The sequence below is a fragment of the Cervus elaphus genome, chromosome X (assembly GCF_910594005.1).
Source record: "Cervus elaphus chromosome X, mCerEla1.1, whole genome shotgun sequence".
NCBI classification, from domain to species: domain Eukaryota; kingdom Metazoa; phylum Chordata; class Mammalia; order Artiodactyla; family Cervidae; genus Cervus; species Cervus elaphus.
This window is the reverse complement of record NC_057848.1, coordinates 28,471,678-28,488,061: the sequence shown is the minus strand read 5'-3', so window position 1 is coordinate 28,488,061 and position 16,384 is coordinate 28,471,678. Positions and strand designations below refer to the sequence as shown.

General features: G+C 50.6%; 2 pseudogenes; one reads left to right on the top strand and one right to left on the bottom strand.

The window, feature by feature from the left end:
• Positions 1 to 1,728, bottom strand: part of LOC122689440 — a 44,565-nt pseudogene extending 42,837 nt beyond the window's left edge.
• Positions 1,729 to 4,780: 3,052 nt separating this feature from the next.
• LOC122689439 lies at positions 4,781 to 10,883 on the top strand (annotated as a pseudogene).
• Positions 10,884 to 16,384: the final 5,501 nt, after the last annotated feature.

Here is a 16,384-nt window from a genome sequence, read left to right as displayed (position 1 = left end):
AAGGAGCCTCTAGATGCCAGAGGTGACAGGCCTGCGTGACAAAAGCTAGCCTAAAGAGTAGTCCGGCATTTTCTGACTTCAATTTTCTACTAGTACCTAGTCCATTCCCCAACAGAGACTGGATGAAGGCCCAAGCCCCAGGGCTGTGCATATCAAGGCGCTACCACAAGGAGGTGCTGTTTCTAACAGAAAGGCCCTAAGCTCCATCTCAGCCTTCTAAAAATTAGTTTACTTCTGGACACAAACACTCCTAGCTACAAGTGGCATGAGCACTTAGGTATCCCAACCTCATCCCCAAATTCATTCAGCTTTTTGGAGAAGATCTGTGTAGCAGACAACCCTTTTCTCTGAGGAGTCCATCCCTGGTGCTAATGACAATTCTGATTAGGACTGCTGCAGGGAACGACCAAGTATCAATTTGTGCTAATCAGAACAGTAAGGGCATCACCGATAAGATCAGGAACTGCATGACAGTAGTCAGTACCCATAATCAATCAGAATGCTAAAGGCTCTAGGTCCCCTGTGGCACTCTGGGTCCCCTCTCTGCATCCACCAAGGGAGGGTCTGTTTCTGACTACTCCTGACCTATGCCTGGCCTGTGTGTCCTGGGTAGTGGCATTTCAATTGTTTAAAACGTCAGGATCTGCAGTCTCATTGGCACACCTTTTCCAAGTGAAAATGTGTGTGTGTATGCGTGTGTATGTGTGTTTAGCAAGAGAGCCCTGGGTCTCTGGCCTGCTTCCTGTCTCCACAAGGGGTGGCATGGATGTGTCTGGAGTTGTCTGGCACTAATTTCCTATGAGGACAGCAGCCCTTTCCAGCTCCACGTTGCATGTGGACAACCTCCGGGTATTACAGTGCATGGGTAGGCACAACCACAAGGGCTCAGACTGACTGGGATGGGTTGTGGGACTGCCAGTGTCTCTGCTGCTTTCCCAGATAACCCACAATTTCAATAACTCCTCTCTGGAAATGCTACTCTCACACACTGTCTCTAGTCACTGATGACATACATTTTCAGCCAAAGTGTATGGCTTCTATTCAGATGTGAGCCAAAAGGAGCCTCCCATAGTCAATTGCTCAGACACATACAGGTATAAAGATCCCCAGGATCTGCTGGCACTGTGTCTTTGGAGATTGCAACACCCACAGCTCCCAATTCCCTTGGCCCCCCTCGCCTGGCTGGTGCCCCCACCCCCACCCTTCCTCCTGCTCCTGTTCCTTCTCCTTCTCCTGAGCAGCTGACCCCTAAGAAGCGGCAGTAAGGATACGGCTTTGGCCCAGAAGCCAGGGATGCCCTGGATGATGGCACTTCTCTGATTCAAGGGACGCTTTCTCCTTTCATGGCCCTTTCTCTGGAGCCGAAGATAGGCTTTGGGGTCCTTCTTATTCGCGGAGTTCAGCTCCACCTGCAGGGCTGCCAACGCCTCCATTTCCTCCAGTGGGGCCTGGTCACTCGAGGCTCCTGTCATTGGATGTTCCTGGCCCTGCTCCTCCGACTTCTCCTCCAACTCCTGCGAGGACACCTTCTCCTGCTTCTCCTCCACCACCAATTCAACCTCCTCAATGATATCTTCCACCAGCAACTGGAACTCTTGCCCAATTCCCGACACCTCTCCCTCCTCCAGGGCCTCACCTTCCTCCACCACCTCCCTGCCTCCTGATGAGGGCAGCCTCATCACCTGGTGCACAACCTGTTCCGTGAACATTCCCAGATGGCTGCACCATGCCAGCGGGTTCAGAGCCCCTGAGCCTTGAAGACCCAGGCTCACAGCTAATCATATTCGGATTGGTCCCGGGGTGCTCTCGCCTTCCTCTGGTCTCACTCTCCATGTGGCCCTGGCATTGGCCCAGAGCTGCAAAGGAGCTGGACACCAAAGCACAGCAGGTTCCCACAGCCTCAGTCAGTTCAGTTCAGTTCAGTCGCTCAGTTGTGTCCAACTTTTTGCGACCCCATGAACCACAGTATGCCAGGCCTCCCTGTCCATCACCAACTCCGTTAGTCCACCCAAACCCATGTCCATTGAGTCGGTGATGCCATCCAACCATCTCCTCCTCTGTCGTCCCCTTCTCCTGCCCTCAATCTTTCCAAGCATCAGGTTCTTTTAGAATGAGTCAGCTCTTCACATCCGGTGGCCAAAGTATTGGGAGTTGCAGCTTCAAAATCAGTCCTACCAATGAACACCCAGGACTGATCTCCCTTAGGATGGACTTATTGGATTGCTTTGCAGTCCAAGGGACTCTCAAGTGTCTTCTCCAACACCACAGCTCAGAAGCATCAACTCTTCGGTGCTCAGCTTTCTTTATAGTCCAATTCTCCCATCCATACACATCCAGACTCAGTCACTCCCCTCGAATTGGTTTCTTGCCTACAGCCTCTGAACAGGGAATGTGAGGCATGCTTGTTCCCAGAGCTTGTGACATCACACATGCATAATATGTTGGTGAGAGGGGACTGACTTCTATACCCTGCCCTCCAGACCCTATCAAGGACCAATCAAATGGATCCTAAAGGCCTTTCCTCACAGGAACACGCCCCTTGCAATAATGGGCACTCTGGCAGTGGTGACCCAGCTGCCAAACGGCTCAAGACAAAGTTGTGGCTGAGTCTTCAGAAGCCATTTGCATGGCCAACAGAGCAGACGAGCCTGACGAGCCAGTGGGACAGCAGGGCCAGTAACAGCCAAATTAAGGAACCTGAACCTGATGCTTCAACCCTTCTCAAGCCTGAAATTGCCTCTGGGGCAGCGGGCAACTGTGTGTGCTCAGGAGTCCACCCAGGTGAGACAGCATTCCTGGGTACCTCAGGGACAGAGGTGCTCACCTTGGATCCAAACTGCAAACCCTGGAAGGACGTGGGGGTGGGGAGATCAGCTGCTGCAGAGTCCATCCCAAAACTTGTGCATTAGGCTAGAGCCATGTCAGGAATGCAGCCAATCTCTGGGGAAGGAGTACACCACTTCTCTTGGCTCCTTGCCTGGCCCCCACATGGCACCTCCTAACCAAACCATTCTTGAACACCTGGCCCAACATCTGTCATCTCCAGGCATAGGGACACAAATGGAAACAGGGAACACAGGTGTTTCAGTAGCTGAAGTACCAGTGGCTCACATAAATACAGAAATTTCCTTATTTCTTAGGAAAATAGGAAAATACCCATTCTGATCTTCAGATGTGAAATATAGAGAATTCCAACTTCCATGAAGGAGGATTAGTGCCTAGATGTTGATATAGGACATATAGAGAAATTCATAGGGGAAAATCACTGTCTAGGTATATATGAGAAATACAAAGAATTCCATATTTCATGGGGGAAAATCATTGTCTTGATATAAATGAGAAATACAGAGAATTCCATATTTCATGAAGAAACAGTGGTGGCCAGAATTTCATTTTTGAAATAGACTAATTCCAAATCCATATTGCTTCCCCATATCTTAATTGCATTCTTCATGTCGGTAAAACTTAATTGAGATGTTCATATAGGATGTATACAATTTCACAATTCAACCAGGAAAATGTAGGCTCAACTTTCATATGTGAAACATCTAGAATTCCATATTCAGGAAGGAAAAAGTGTGTGCATATATCCATATGTGAAACATACAAGATTCAATATATGATGAAAGAAATGTACAAGTAGATATGAAACACAGATTTCTTATTTCATATAGAAAAAGCTGCACCCATATTTTCTTAAGTGAAATGTAGAATATTACATATTTCATGCAGGAAAATCATCATTCAGGTTTTTATATGCATGAAGCAAGGCATCCAAAGCGAGTGCTCTGGAACAACCCAGAAGAATAGGGTAGGGAGGGATGTGGGTGGGGCTTGACGATGGACGGAACACATTGATACCTATGACTCACTAATGTTCATATATGGCAGAAATCATCACAATATTGTGTAGTATTTACCCTCAGGTTAAAATGAAGAATAAATACATTTTGAAAGAAAACATGAAAGAACAAGGGACTCTACTCAGTGATCTGTGGTGACCTAAATGGGAAAGAAATCCAAAAATGAAGTGATATAGGTACAGATGAAGTTGATTCAGTTTGACTGACTTACAGCAAACAAAATTGTAAAGTGACTATAGTTCAATAAAAAAATGTTTAAAAATATGACAAGTCAACTGCACTTGAATGAATGAATAATATGAATGAATAACAATAACAATGAATAAATAAATAGTTCCCCTGTTTGCAATACATATGTCCTTGAGGACATTATGCTAGGTAAAATACTTCAGTTAGCAGAAGACAAAAATTTTATAATCACATGACAGTGTTAAAATACCTGAGTTATAGAAACAGAGTGGAATATGGTTTATGAGCTAGTGGAAATAGACCATGATGGTCCAGGTTACCAACTTTTAGTCATAGGTTAAATAATCTCATCACGGAAGACTGTAATAGAAGCAGGATGGACATGGAATGGCGGCCCTTATGACAAGAAGACAAGTGAAGTTTGAAGTCCAACTCCACCAACAGTCAGCCTCTCAGCAGAGTGTAGTGAAGGTCTCTGGCCTTGGGCTGGGTAGTGAACAGCAGAGTTTCAGGACAGGCTGTGTCTTGCAGAGGCTTAGAGTCCTTGCGTAAGCCACTCACTGACATGACAGGTTTCAAAGCAATAGCCAATGTGTCCCATCCCCACGTTCATGACCTAATGGTTGTGGCAATTTGTGTGGGTCACTGTGGGACCCAGGGCCCCATTTGGCTAAACTGAGGAGACTGAAGGCCAGCTGCATACTAGGCACCTGTCTCCCTCATTGAAGATGGCCGGGTATGGTATGGGGATCTCGGTAAGAGGAGGGCACAGAGAACTGAGAGTTGCCTCCTCAGCTGGGACTGGGCACTGGTGGGAGGACCAAGAATGGGTGCTGTATGAATGCACCCAGACAGCATAGCCAGCCTGCACAGGGACACCATCCTCCTAACCAGGACCTTGGAAGGTGAAAGTCAAACTTGGGGCCTTTCCTTTCAGGATAGGGAATAATTTGTTTCCATGGAGGTTTACAGGAACACCATTACCTGACCCTGACCTTACCTCAAGAACAGAGGATCTACAGGAAGAAGTTTGCAACAGCTAATCACACACCCTTCCCTCTCCTTTCCTGTAAGTGGGCTTTGCTGAAAGCTTTGGGCAAGTTACCCTTTTTAAAGTTGTAAATCACCCAATCCCTTGCATGCCCTGCAATAAAAATCTGTTAATCCCTCTGTTGACTCTTAAAATTTTTAAGTGGGGGGTGTTGCTTCCTGACCCTAATGGCCCCATTTTAACTTGATCACCTCTGCAAAGATCCCCCCCTCCAAACACGGTCACAATTCTGCAGTCATGCTCACACGTTAGGGCTCCAACACATGAATTTGTGGGGTCACATTCAGCCTAAGAGCACCCACACCATCTGCTCCTTCTCCACCAACTTTTGTGTCTCTGGGCTCATCACTAACTGCACCTCCTGGACCTGTGAGTAGGGTGAGAAGGGGGCGTCTCCTGACTTCACCACCCGCCCCCTCCCTGCCAGAGTGCATCTGTGCAGGGGTGGGGGGTAGCACTGGGGATGAAAGCCCTCTGGAGGGGCGGGAGCAGGGAAGGTCAGCCTGTCCTCTGCACCGCAGTCTGCCCACCCCGCACCCTCTGGGCCCCTTCAGCCTCCGCTGTCCTCTCTGCCTCTCCCTGCTGCACACCGTAGGTCAGCCCACGCGGTCACCCTGGACCCCACGGAGGGAGGGCTCTGCCTCTTGTGGCCCAGCCCAGCGCCACAGACACAGCTTCTGCACGGGGTCCCCTGGCAGGCCACTGTCCAGCGTGGCCCTGCTGCCCATGCTGGCCTCGGCACCCCCTCTTTGCCCAGGTCCCGAGGCAGAGGAGGAGCCCTGCCTCCTGCTGGATTGTGACCGTGAGTCCCATGGAGCCCTGACATGCCCACTGCCTTGCCCCAGCCAAGCCCAACCCCTCGCCACTGCTTCCTCTTCTATTCCCCAGGAGCTGGAGGCTGGGGCCCTTGGGGACCCTGGTCCAGCTGTAGCCGGAGCTGTGGGGGGAGGCAGTCTCCGGAGCCAGACCCGAGACTGTGACCAGCCCCTACCCCAGGGACTGGAGGATTACTATGAAGGGCCTCGGATGCAGGGGGCAGCCTGCCAGGCTCTACCGTGCCAAGGTACCTGCCAGGGATGGCAGTGGGGGTCAAGGAAGAGAGGTGGGAAAACTTCAGGGGGCATTCTGGGGAGGCCAGCGGGGAGGTGGGGGGTTGGGGGAGTGACCCGCACAGCTGTATACCCACCCGGTGCCCTTCCCCGCAGTGACCAACTGCACCGCCATTGAAGGGGTCAAGTACAGCGCCTGTGGTCCTCCTTGCCCTCGATCCTGCGATGACCTGGTGGTGAGTCTGGGCTCTGACAGTCACGTTTCCAGATGGCAGGGTGTGGCCCCTCTGACCTGGGGCTGTCCGCAGTTGGAGGAAGGATAGGGGTCAGCACCCAGCCGGCCTGGCTCCTGGTTCTAGAGAGCAGCGGGAGTGAGCCTCATCCAGCTGCCCTTGTCCTCCTTACCGCATATATGTTTCTCGGTTGACATGTTTTATGATAGAAACGGCAGGAAAACACAGGAAAAGGGCAGTCCTCTTGGTGGATCATCCGACACTCCGCGTGGGGCGCGTTGGTGTGCAGACCTTGACCCTGTGCGCGCATGAGGGCGCACATCTGTTCCGGGGCAGGGGCCAGTCCAGGACCATGGAGAGGAATCCAGGCCAGCCTCTGGCGAGGGGTCACGGTCGAGTGGCGCCTGCGCAGTGACGAGGAAGTGGTCCCGTGTCATAAGATGCTGGAGCAAACAGCTAGGGCGAAGGGACAGCGCTTTGAGAAGCCCTGCTCGGGCCTGTCCAAGGAGGATGGGAGGCTCCACACGGAGGCGGGAGGACCAGGACAGGGTGCCTGGTCCCGGCCTCTCCCAGGGACCCCTGCACCTTCCCAAACGCCCACTGCTCCCACCAGCTATCTGGTCCCTGGCTCCCTCCATCCTAGGAGACCTGGGAAACTCCAGTGGAGACTCGACATAAACTGTTTAGAAAAGACAGCTATGAACTGGAGCATCGGACTTCCCCCGCTCTGGCCCCCACAGCCTCCTTCTTCACTTCATCTTGGCTCCCAGGCACCCACTTCATCCTGCAGCAGTCCCCTTGGGCCCCTCGCTTTCCACTGACCCAGGCCCTCCCTTCCTTGTCCCCCAGCACTGCGTCTGGTGCTGCCAGCCTGGCTGTTACTGCCCCCCAGGCCAGGTGCTGAGTGCCGAGGGCACCGTCTGCATGCAGCCCGATCACTGCAGCTGCCTGGACCTGCTGACCGGGGAGCAGCACCATCCAGGGGCCCAGCTGGCCAGGCCCGACAGCTGCAACGACTGGTGAGGGCCGGGAGTGTGGCGTGCAGGCAGGATGCCACGGGTGAGGGCAGGGCTAGTCCACTCCGTGTCTCACACACCCAAGCTCTCCCAGTCTCAGCTGTTGCGCGCTAGGCTCCCATAAGTCCTAAGAAGATGAGGCAGTACCCAAACCCCTGGTCTGAATGTGGGGAAACTGAGGCAGCCAGCTTTGGGGGTCTGGGAGACTTCAGAGAGCTGGACGTGTGCTTTGAGAGGGCAGGGGGTGGCGATGTGGTGCTTCCTCCTGCTGTCTGGCCTCCTTCAGCTGCAGACGACCTGTGGTCACTTCCCCATAGGACCGAGTCTTTAAGATGCTTGAGAGTGCATTTGGTATGTCAGGGAGCAGGGTCTGGAGGTGCTGGAGAGTGGGGAGGGGGACTGAGACCTCAGAGGACAGTGGAGGTGCAGGAGAGGGGAAGGGGAGGCAGATGGGGAGGGGCATATGTGGAGGGCACAGCTCGAGTGAGCTGCCCTCTCTATGTGCCTGCTTGCCCCACCCAGCATCTGCTCCAAGGGCCAGCTCACCTGCACAGACCTGCCTTGCCCAGGTATGTACCCCGCTCAGAACAAGGTGAGGAGAAGCAGTCTGGGGGTGCAGCGAGGGCTGGGACCGGGGATGGGATGGCTGCACCCCAGGGCTCACCATTCACCCCCACAGTGCCTGGCGCCTGGTGCCCATGGTTGGAGTGGACAGCATGCTCCCAGCCCTGCTGGGCCCAGACGAGGACCTGCTCCAGGGCCTGCAGCTGTCTGGCGCCACAGCATGGCGGGTCCCCGAGCCCTGGGGAGGCGGGGGAGGCAGGGGCCCAGCATCAGAGGGAGGCCTGTGCCAGCCCCCCCAAGTGCCCTGGTGAGATGCCCCACTGGGTGGCTCCAATCCCAGCGGGCTGGGACCTCTCAGGCCTCCCAAGGCAAAGAGGTGCTTTTGTATTCTGCCGCAAGTGGATGGATCCTGGAGCCCATGGGGACCATGGTCTCCCTGTGACATGTGCCTGGGGCAGTCTCATCCCTACATGTAGGGATGGCCCCCCTACATGTAGCTGGGCCCCCACCTCTGAGGGAGGCCGGCCCTGCCCTGGGGGCCACAGGCTGAGTTCCCCCTGCCAGGGCAATTCTACTCAGTGCATGTGTGAGGACTTCTGTGGCGATGGTGGGTGGTGGTGGTGGCTTGTAAGGCTAGGAGTTTTGACCCTCTGCATCTGACCCTCTCCCTTGCATACACACATGCATGCCACTTCCTTTGAGGGAGAGCCCTTAGGGCACTCACCCCATGGAACTGGGCGAGTGAAGGTCCTAACAGGTGATGGGCATGGCGGCAGGGCTGGTCACTCAACTCTTGGGAACCCCTGCCCCAGGATGGACCACCTCCCAAACCTACCCACTCTGCTTCCCTCCTGCTGCAGACTGTGCAGGTAGCCAGGGTCTTCTCCCCTATGGGCAGCCCTGCCACCGCTCCTGCGAGGACCTGTCCCCCTGGGGTCATGTGCCAGCCAGACTCGATGGGCTGCCAGCAGCCCAGCTGTGGGTGACTCCCGGGCCAGCTGTCCCAGGATGGCCTTTGTGTTCCCCCTGCCCAGTGCTGCTGCCAGTACCAGCCTGGAGCCATGGGTCAATGTCTCCCCCAACCTGCCCCCCAAACACAGCAGTGCCCTCCCGCCTGGCCCCTTCCACTCTGCCCACAGGGGCCAGCCTGGGAATGCGGGATGGGAATGGGCAACTCCTGTGTCCTAGGGCTGGTGCCCGTTGGGGCTTCTGTGTCCTCCACCCACCAGGACCCTGGTTCCCGTGGATGGAGACAGTGGGGTCGAGCCCTGAGCAGGGTTGGTAATTGGCTGAGCTGTCTGAAGTGCCTGACCCCCTCCTGTCCCCTCAGCATCCCTGAGAACCAGAGCCACTCTGCAGGGTTTGGGCTCAGCTCCTGGGAGGGCCTGGAGCCCAGGGAGGTGGTGACAGGGCCGTGTGACAACTGGTGACCCAAGAGCGCCGAGGAGGCGTGGGCTGGCAGCCGGGCAGGAGGGCCCCCAGGGAAGCAGGCAGGGCCCTGTCTTCTGAAGCCCCGCCCTTGTCCCCAGCACCTGCGTGGTGGGCATCCTGCAATACCAGTCGGTGCCTGCCTGCCCCGGGCTGGGGGTGTGGGGTTCCTGGGGCCCCTGGGAGGACTACAGCATCTCCTGTGGCAGAGGGGAACAGCTGCCCAGGGCCTGTCCGCCAGAACCACACCTGCTGCACCCAGGTCTGCAGAGGTGAACCCCGGCCCAGGCTCTGTCCGGGCACTCCAACTTCACTCCCGATCCCCATCCTGGCCTTTGACCCTGACTCGCAGGTTGCCTTTTGACTGCTCCCATCCCATCCGCCACATGCCCCCCTCACACAGTCCAGTGGTGGGCAAATGGAGGATGAAGCAGGTGGATTTGGGGGGCACAGGAGACTGTAGGAGCGGGCGTGACCTAGGGCCCGGCCCAGGGAGGGTGTGGCCCGCATGACTCTGGGGGCCACTGGAGGGGATGAGCACTGGGGTGAGCGGAGGTGGGCACAGCAGGCCACAAGGGCAGTGTGGCCCCGGCACTAATTCAGGGGTCCTCTTCAGAGACAGGCTGCCCGGCCGGGGGTCTGTACCACAAGTGCCAGGCTGGTGAGGGGTGCCCCTTCTATGCCCACTTCACCAGGAAGGTGGGCTGCTTCTCTGCCAGCTGCGAGGAGGGCTGTCACTGCCCAGAGGGCACCTTCCTGCACTGCTCGGCCTGTGTCCCGGTTAGGCCTCCCCCTGACAGGAGCCCAGGGCCCTCCTCTCATCGGTCAGCTCTCACCTCTGCAGACCCCGTGGCCTCTGGATGGCCTCTAAGTGTCCTCACTTAGAGCTGGTGGCCCTGAGCCCCTGGGCAGGGGAAGGGAGTCAGGGGACAGTTCCCAGCAGAGGTAGACTCAAATGCAGGTGTCCCCATTCCTGGTTCAGGCCCTTTACACCTCCCTCGCTCCCCTCCCGTGGGTCCCATCCTTGAATGGCCTCTGTTGACCCTGCTGTGTCCTGGCTCAGTGATCTGATCAGGAAAGAGCCTGGCCAGCTCCAGTCAAGCCATAGCCTTACATTGCTCATGGTCAGCCCCCTGACGCAGGTACACAGTCCAACTTGCTACTGGAAGTTCAGTCTCAGGGCCCAGAGCTGTATGGAGTCTCCTTCCCACCCATTTCCTTCTCCCCACCCCGCTTCCAAGGATGTCCACAGGCGGCGGCGGGCAGAGGACTGGCCCCTGGCAGGTGGCTCCAGCCCGTGTCTCTGCACCTTCACCCCCACCCCAGGAATGCCCCTGTGTGCCCACCGCCTCACGCTGCAGGAGCTGGAAGCTGCAGGCGCTGAGCCAGGGGCTCACCTGTCTGTCCTGGGAGAGGAGGGTCAGCCTCTTGGGCCTGGCTGTGAGTTGGGCTTGGGTCAGAGCCTCAATATAGACTGTCACAACTGGTGAGGGGGTGAGAGATTTGGGGTGGGGGAATTTGAGGGCACCCCTGAGCACCCCTATATATATCCCTCCCCAGGGGGCCACACCCTTATACATTATGAGGTTAGCAAGTGACTCCCCCAGCCAATGGTGACACTGGGTGAGCCTTGACATCACAAAGGCCCATCCTGACACCTCTCGGGGAGGATGGGGAGAAATTCAGATGGTTTGCTGGGATAAAAGAGGCATTTTAAGTGTCCCTTATGAGCACGCTAAACTCACCTGCAATTTTCATCTCTTTAACTCAACAGTGACCTGTCACATTGCAGTGGTAGTGTGTCTCCTAAAGGCCTAGTAGCACAGGCACAGTATTCAGGCTGTTCTCTCTCACCTTTCCCCATCATCTAGTCTCTAATATCTTGCTTTAAATCCTTCCTTGATAATTAGGCTGTATTTCAGTGTCTGGAAATGAGGATCATTCCACTTTCCACCTATAAGGTGGTCTTAATGCACCTTGATGACCATGTAATTCTGGACCACCTACCAGAAAACTTCCATCCCACCTCCTTTTCTCAGTGTTCAGGTAGCTCTCGTGAGTTTTACAGTTGGCAGTCTGAAACCCCTGTCTTCAGCGGTCTTTAGTCATTTTGAAGACTCTCCGTGGTCTGCTCCAGAGCCCCTGAGCACTCCTATGTATCCACCTCTCCAGGGGCCACACCCTTATGATTTATGAGGTCAGCAAGTGACTTCCCCAGTCAGTGGTGGCACTGGGTGATCCTTGACATCACAAAGCCCCCTCCTGACACCTCTAGAGGAGGATGGGTAGAAATTTAGATGGTTTGATGGGATAAAAGAGGCATCTAAAATGCCCCATATGAGCCTGCAAAAGACAGCTCCAAGTGGAGCAAGGGCAAGTGTATTTAGTGCATTCTCCCAACCTGAAGACATGGGTTTCAGACTCAAAACTAGAACACTGAGGAGAGCTACAAGAACACTGAGAAAGGGACGTGGGATGGAAGATATCTGGTAGGTGCCCCCGATTTAAATGGTCTCAAGGTGCTTTAAGATCACAATGTAGGAGGGAAGTGGAATGATCCTCATTTCCACAGACATGTAAATACAGCCTAATTATCAGGGAAGGGTTTTAGGCAAGATATTAAAAACTAGATAATGGTGAAAGGTGAGAGAGAGCAGAATTAAAGCCTGAATAGTGTGTCTGGGAATGCAGTTTTGGAGGAGACACACTACCCCTGCCATGTGACACATCACCGTGGAGTCAGAGAGATGAAGATGGCAGGTGAGATCTGCAGAATTCACCTGGATTTTATAAATTCCATTCTTAAGCATTCTTATATTTCTCCACTTGAGGGGCGCATAAGCACAATAAATTTTTATTCATACCCACATAAACTGTTGAGAGTGCTTGGATTGAAAGGAGATCAAACCAGTCAATCCTAAAGGTAATTAGCCTGAATATTCCTAAGGAGTGATGTTGAAGCTGAAACTCCAATACTTTCACCACCTGATGTGAAGAACTGACTCATTGGAAAGTTCCTAATGCTGGAAAAGATTGAAGGTGGGAGGAGAAGGGGATGACAGAGGATTAGATGGTTGAATGGCATCTCCCACTTGATGAACCTAAGTTTGAGTAGACTCGGGGAGTTGGTGATGGACAAGGAGGCCTGGCATGTTACAGTCCATGGGGTCGCAGAGTCAGACATGACTGAAGGACTGAACTGAACTGACTGACATATACATTCATATAAAACCCTAATACAACCTCAAAATGGACATATTATCCCAAGAGTGGTGTACTAAACACGTTTTCATAATATATTCATCAAAATAACCACAGATGAATACTTCTATGTATGCTTAAAAAGGATGCAAGAAACTGTACAGCTACAACAGTAAGGCCATTTGAGGCAACATGGATGGACCGATGGAAGATCATACTAAGAGAAGTGAGTCAGACAAAGACAAACACAAAATATCACTTAAATGTGGAATTGAAGATATGACACAAATGAACATACGTATGAAACAAACACACTCATGGACATAGAGAACAGACTTGTGGCTTCTAAGGCAGAGAGAATTGGGGGCGGGATGGAGTAAGAGACTGGGGCTAAGAGCTATATACTGGAGTACACGGAATGGATGGACAAGTTCCTACTGTAGAGCAAAGAGAACTATATTCAGTATCCTATGATAAATCATAATGGAAAAGAATATATATGGGACTTTCCTGGCAGTCCAGTGGTTAAGACTCCATACCTCCATTGAGGGGATACAGGTTCAATCTCTGGTCAGTGAACTAAACCCACATGCGGCACAGTGTAAGGATTAAATAAATGAATCTGTATATATACACACACACCCACAGAATGCATATTGCACATTTATGTGTATAACTGAATCACTTGGCTGTAAAGCAGAAAGTAACACAACATTGTAAATCAACTAATCTTCAACTAAAAAAGAACATGACAATTGGGAAATATTTGGCAGATAGCTGACAAAGGGTGATTTACTTAATTTATGCAGAGTAAAAAAGTTAAAATGAGAAAAGAAGATGAAAAACCCAATAGAAAACAAAAATGAAGTAAACAAAGGGAACAAAGAAATATAAATTACTCAGAAGAAAAATAAGAAAAATTATCAAATACAGGAGGCAATGTTGAACCTAATTGGTAATAAGAGAAATGAGAGGGTAACAGGCAAGAAGGCCAGGGGTCTCCAAATGGAGGAAGTAGGCTGCAAGTGCCAGACATTTTTATCTCTCTTAAGCAGCAGGAGGAAACAAACTGGCGATATGTTTTTCCTTTCTCTATACAAATTTAAAAGGAGGTTTCTCTTAAAATGCTGTGTTGCCATGACACCTGGTTTCACCTGAAGCTAACTATTCTCAAACCTTGAGTTAACCAATACATTTTTTTCTTATGGAAATGTTTGTCTTAAGCAATGTTAATGTACCCCAGACTCTGTCTTCAAGTTCCGCCACATGGCTCAGAACCTACTTGACAAACCACTATGTTACACTCAGATATTGTTCTCCTAATCTATGTAAATGAAACTATTTGTATGGTAATCTGCCCTTCTACAAGATTCAAGTCAATCGTTTTATGGCCTGGGATGAATCATCTGGTGCCAGAATTATCACAAAATGCAATTTATGGATGAGGGGCCTGGTGCCATTCTGAGTTTTAAGACATGCCTTTCTTTCATTAACAGACTGCTAGTGACTATATAACATCCAGCCGAAGACTAGCAGGGGGTACTCTTTCTGCCCCCTTCTGATGCCTATGTCAGAAGCTTTCTCTATCTCCTTTATACTTTAATAAAACTTTATTACACAAAAGCTCTGAGCGATCCAGCCTCGTCTCTGGCCCCGGATTGAATTCGTCTCCTCTGGAGGCCAAGAATCCTGGCGTCTTATCGTTCAGGGACAACCTTTCAGAAATGCAAACCAAAACCATAATGAAATATGATTTCTCACAATGCCAATTGCCAGAAGTTCAATGAAAGCATTGAATGATACCAAATTTTTCCTCCAAATTGAGGATGAGAGGTTGGACACTGCCCTTAACCCACTGTTCACACTGCCCTGCAACCCCTGTTCTCAGTTCTGTCAGTATAGATTAGTTTTGCCTCCTCTAGATCTTTCTATTTTTGGAGCCTACAGTATGTACACATGTAGATGCTTTACAATGTTGTGTTACTCCCTGCTGTGCAGCAAAGGAAATAGCTGTGTGTGTGTGTGTGTGTGTATGCTTTTATGAATTTCCTTATCATTTAGGTCACCACAGAGCATTGAGGACAGTTACCTGTGCTACACAGACAGTTTTCATTGGTTATCAAGGCATTATTCACCAAAACATTCAAACAGCCCATGTAGCCCAATATTAAAAAAAAAAAAAAAGCTCAAATTAAAAAGAGACAACTCTAAATGACATTTCTCCAAGGAAAACATACAGATGATGAAAAAACCCAAGAGGCTCAACATCATTAATTATTAGAGAAATGCAAATCAAAACTATAATGAGGTATTATTTCACACCAGTCAGAATAGCCATCATCAAAAATTCTACAAACAATAATTCCTGGAGAGAGTGTGGAGAAAAGGCAACCCACTTGTACTGTCGGTGGACAGATAAAATGGAACAGCCACTATGGTGAACGGTAGGGCATCTCCTTAAAAAACCAAAAATATGATCACCATATGACCTACTCCTGGGCGTTTTCCTGGAGAAAACCTTAATTCCAAAAGATACATGCACCCCAATGTTCATTGCAGCATTATCTACATAGTCAAGAGTTGCAAGATTTTTAAATCATAGGAAAAATGGAAAACAACAACAACAAAAACCTTGAAGCAAACAGTTTCTAAACAGGGAGTCAAATTACTAGGTATTTGTGAAAACATGGGATTAAAGATAAGTAAACAAAGCAAGCAAGAATCACCTATCAGAACCAAGTTGCATGTTAGCATTCAAATAGCAGAAAAGATGAGGTTATACTAAAAGAACTAGCAAACCCTCATCTTTTCTTTTTTATCTCTGAATCCCAGGAACTCAGAATTCTGAGCCAGTGGTCAGGTGAGATCATGGGTGATTTTTTTCTCTCTTTGTATTTTTCTGGCAACTTTAAATTCTCTGTTACGAGTATGTATTAATTTTAATAAAGTTATACTGTATCTTTTTCAACATGTAAAGACTACATCTGAATTTTATAATTTACATTCATAAGCATTCTTCTATTTCTCCACGAGAGAGCGGCATAAGCACAATAAATATTTATTCACGTCCACATACATTCTTGAGAGTCCTTGGACTGCAAGGAGATCAAACCAGTCAATCCTAAAGGAAATCAGTCTGAATACTCATAAGGACCGATGTTGAAGCTGAAACTCCAATGCTTTGTCCACCTGATGTGATAGAACTGACTCATTGGAAAAGTCCCTGATGCTGGAGTAAATTGATGGTGGGAGGAGAAGGGGATGACAGAGGATGAGATGGTTGGATGGCATCACCGACTCGATGGACATGAGTTTGAGCAGGCTCCAGGAGTTGGTGATGGACAGGGAAGCGTGGCATGCTGAAGTCCCTGGAGTCTTTAAAGAGTCAGACAAAACTAAGCGACTGAACTGAACTGACTGACATATACATATAAAACCCTAATAGAGCCTCAAAATGTATGTTCTATGCCAAGAGTGGTGTACTACATAATATATATGTTTTCTTAATACACATGTGAGAATAACCACAGATGAATACCTCTATGTATGGTTAAAAGGCCATACATAGAAGAAGCTGCACAGCTATAACAATAAGGCCAGTAAATATTTATTCATACCCACATTTACTCTGGAGAGTCCCTTGGGCTGCAGGGAGATCAAACCAGTCAATCCTAAACAAATCAGTGCTGAATATTCCTGAATAACCCACGTCCAATGGCAGAGAAGCCCCAGCCAGATGGTAGGAGGGGCAAAATCATATTGAGACTCAAACTCCATACCCACCAGAGAC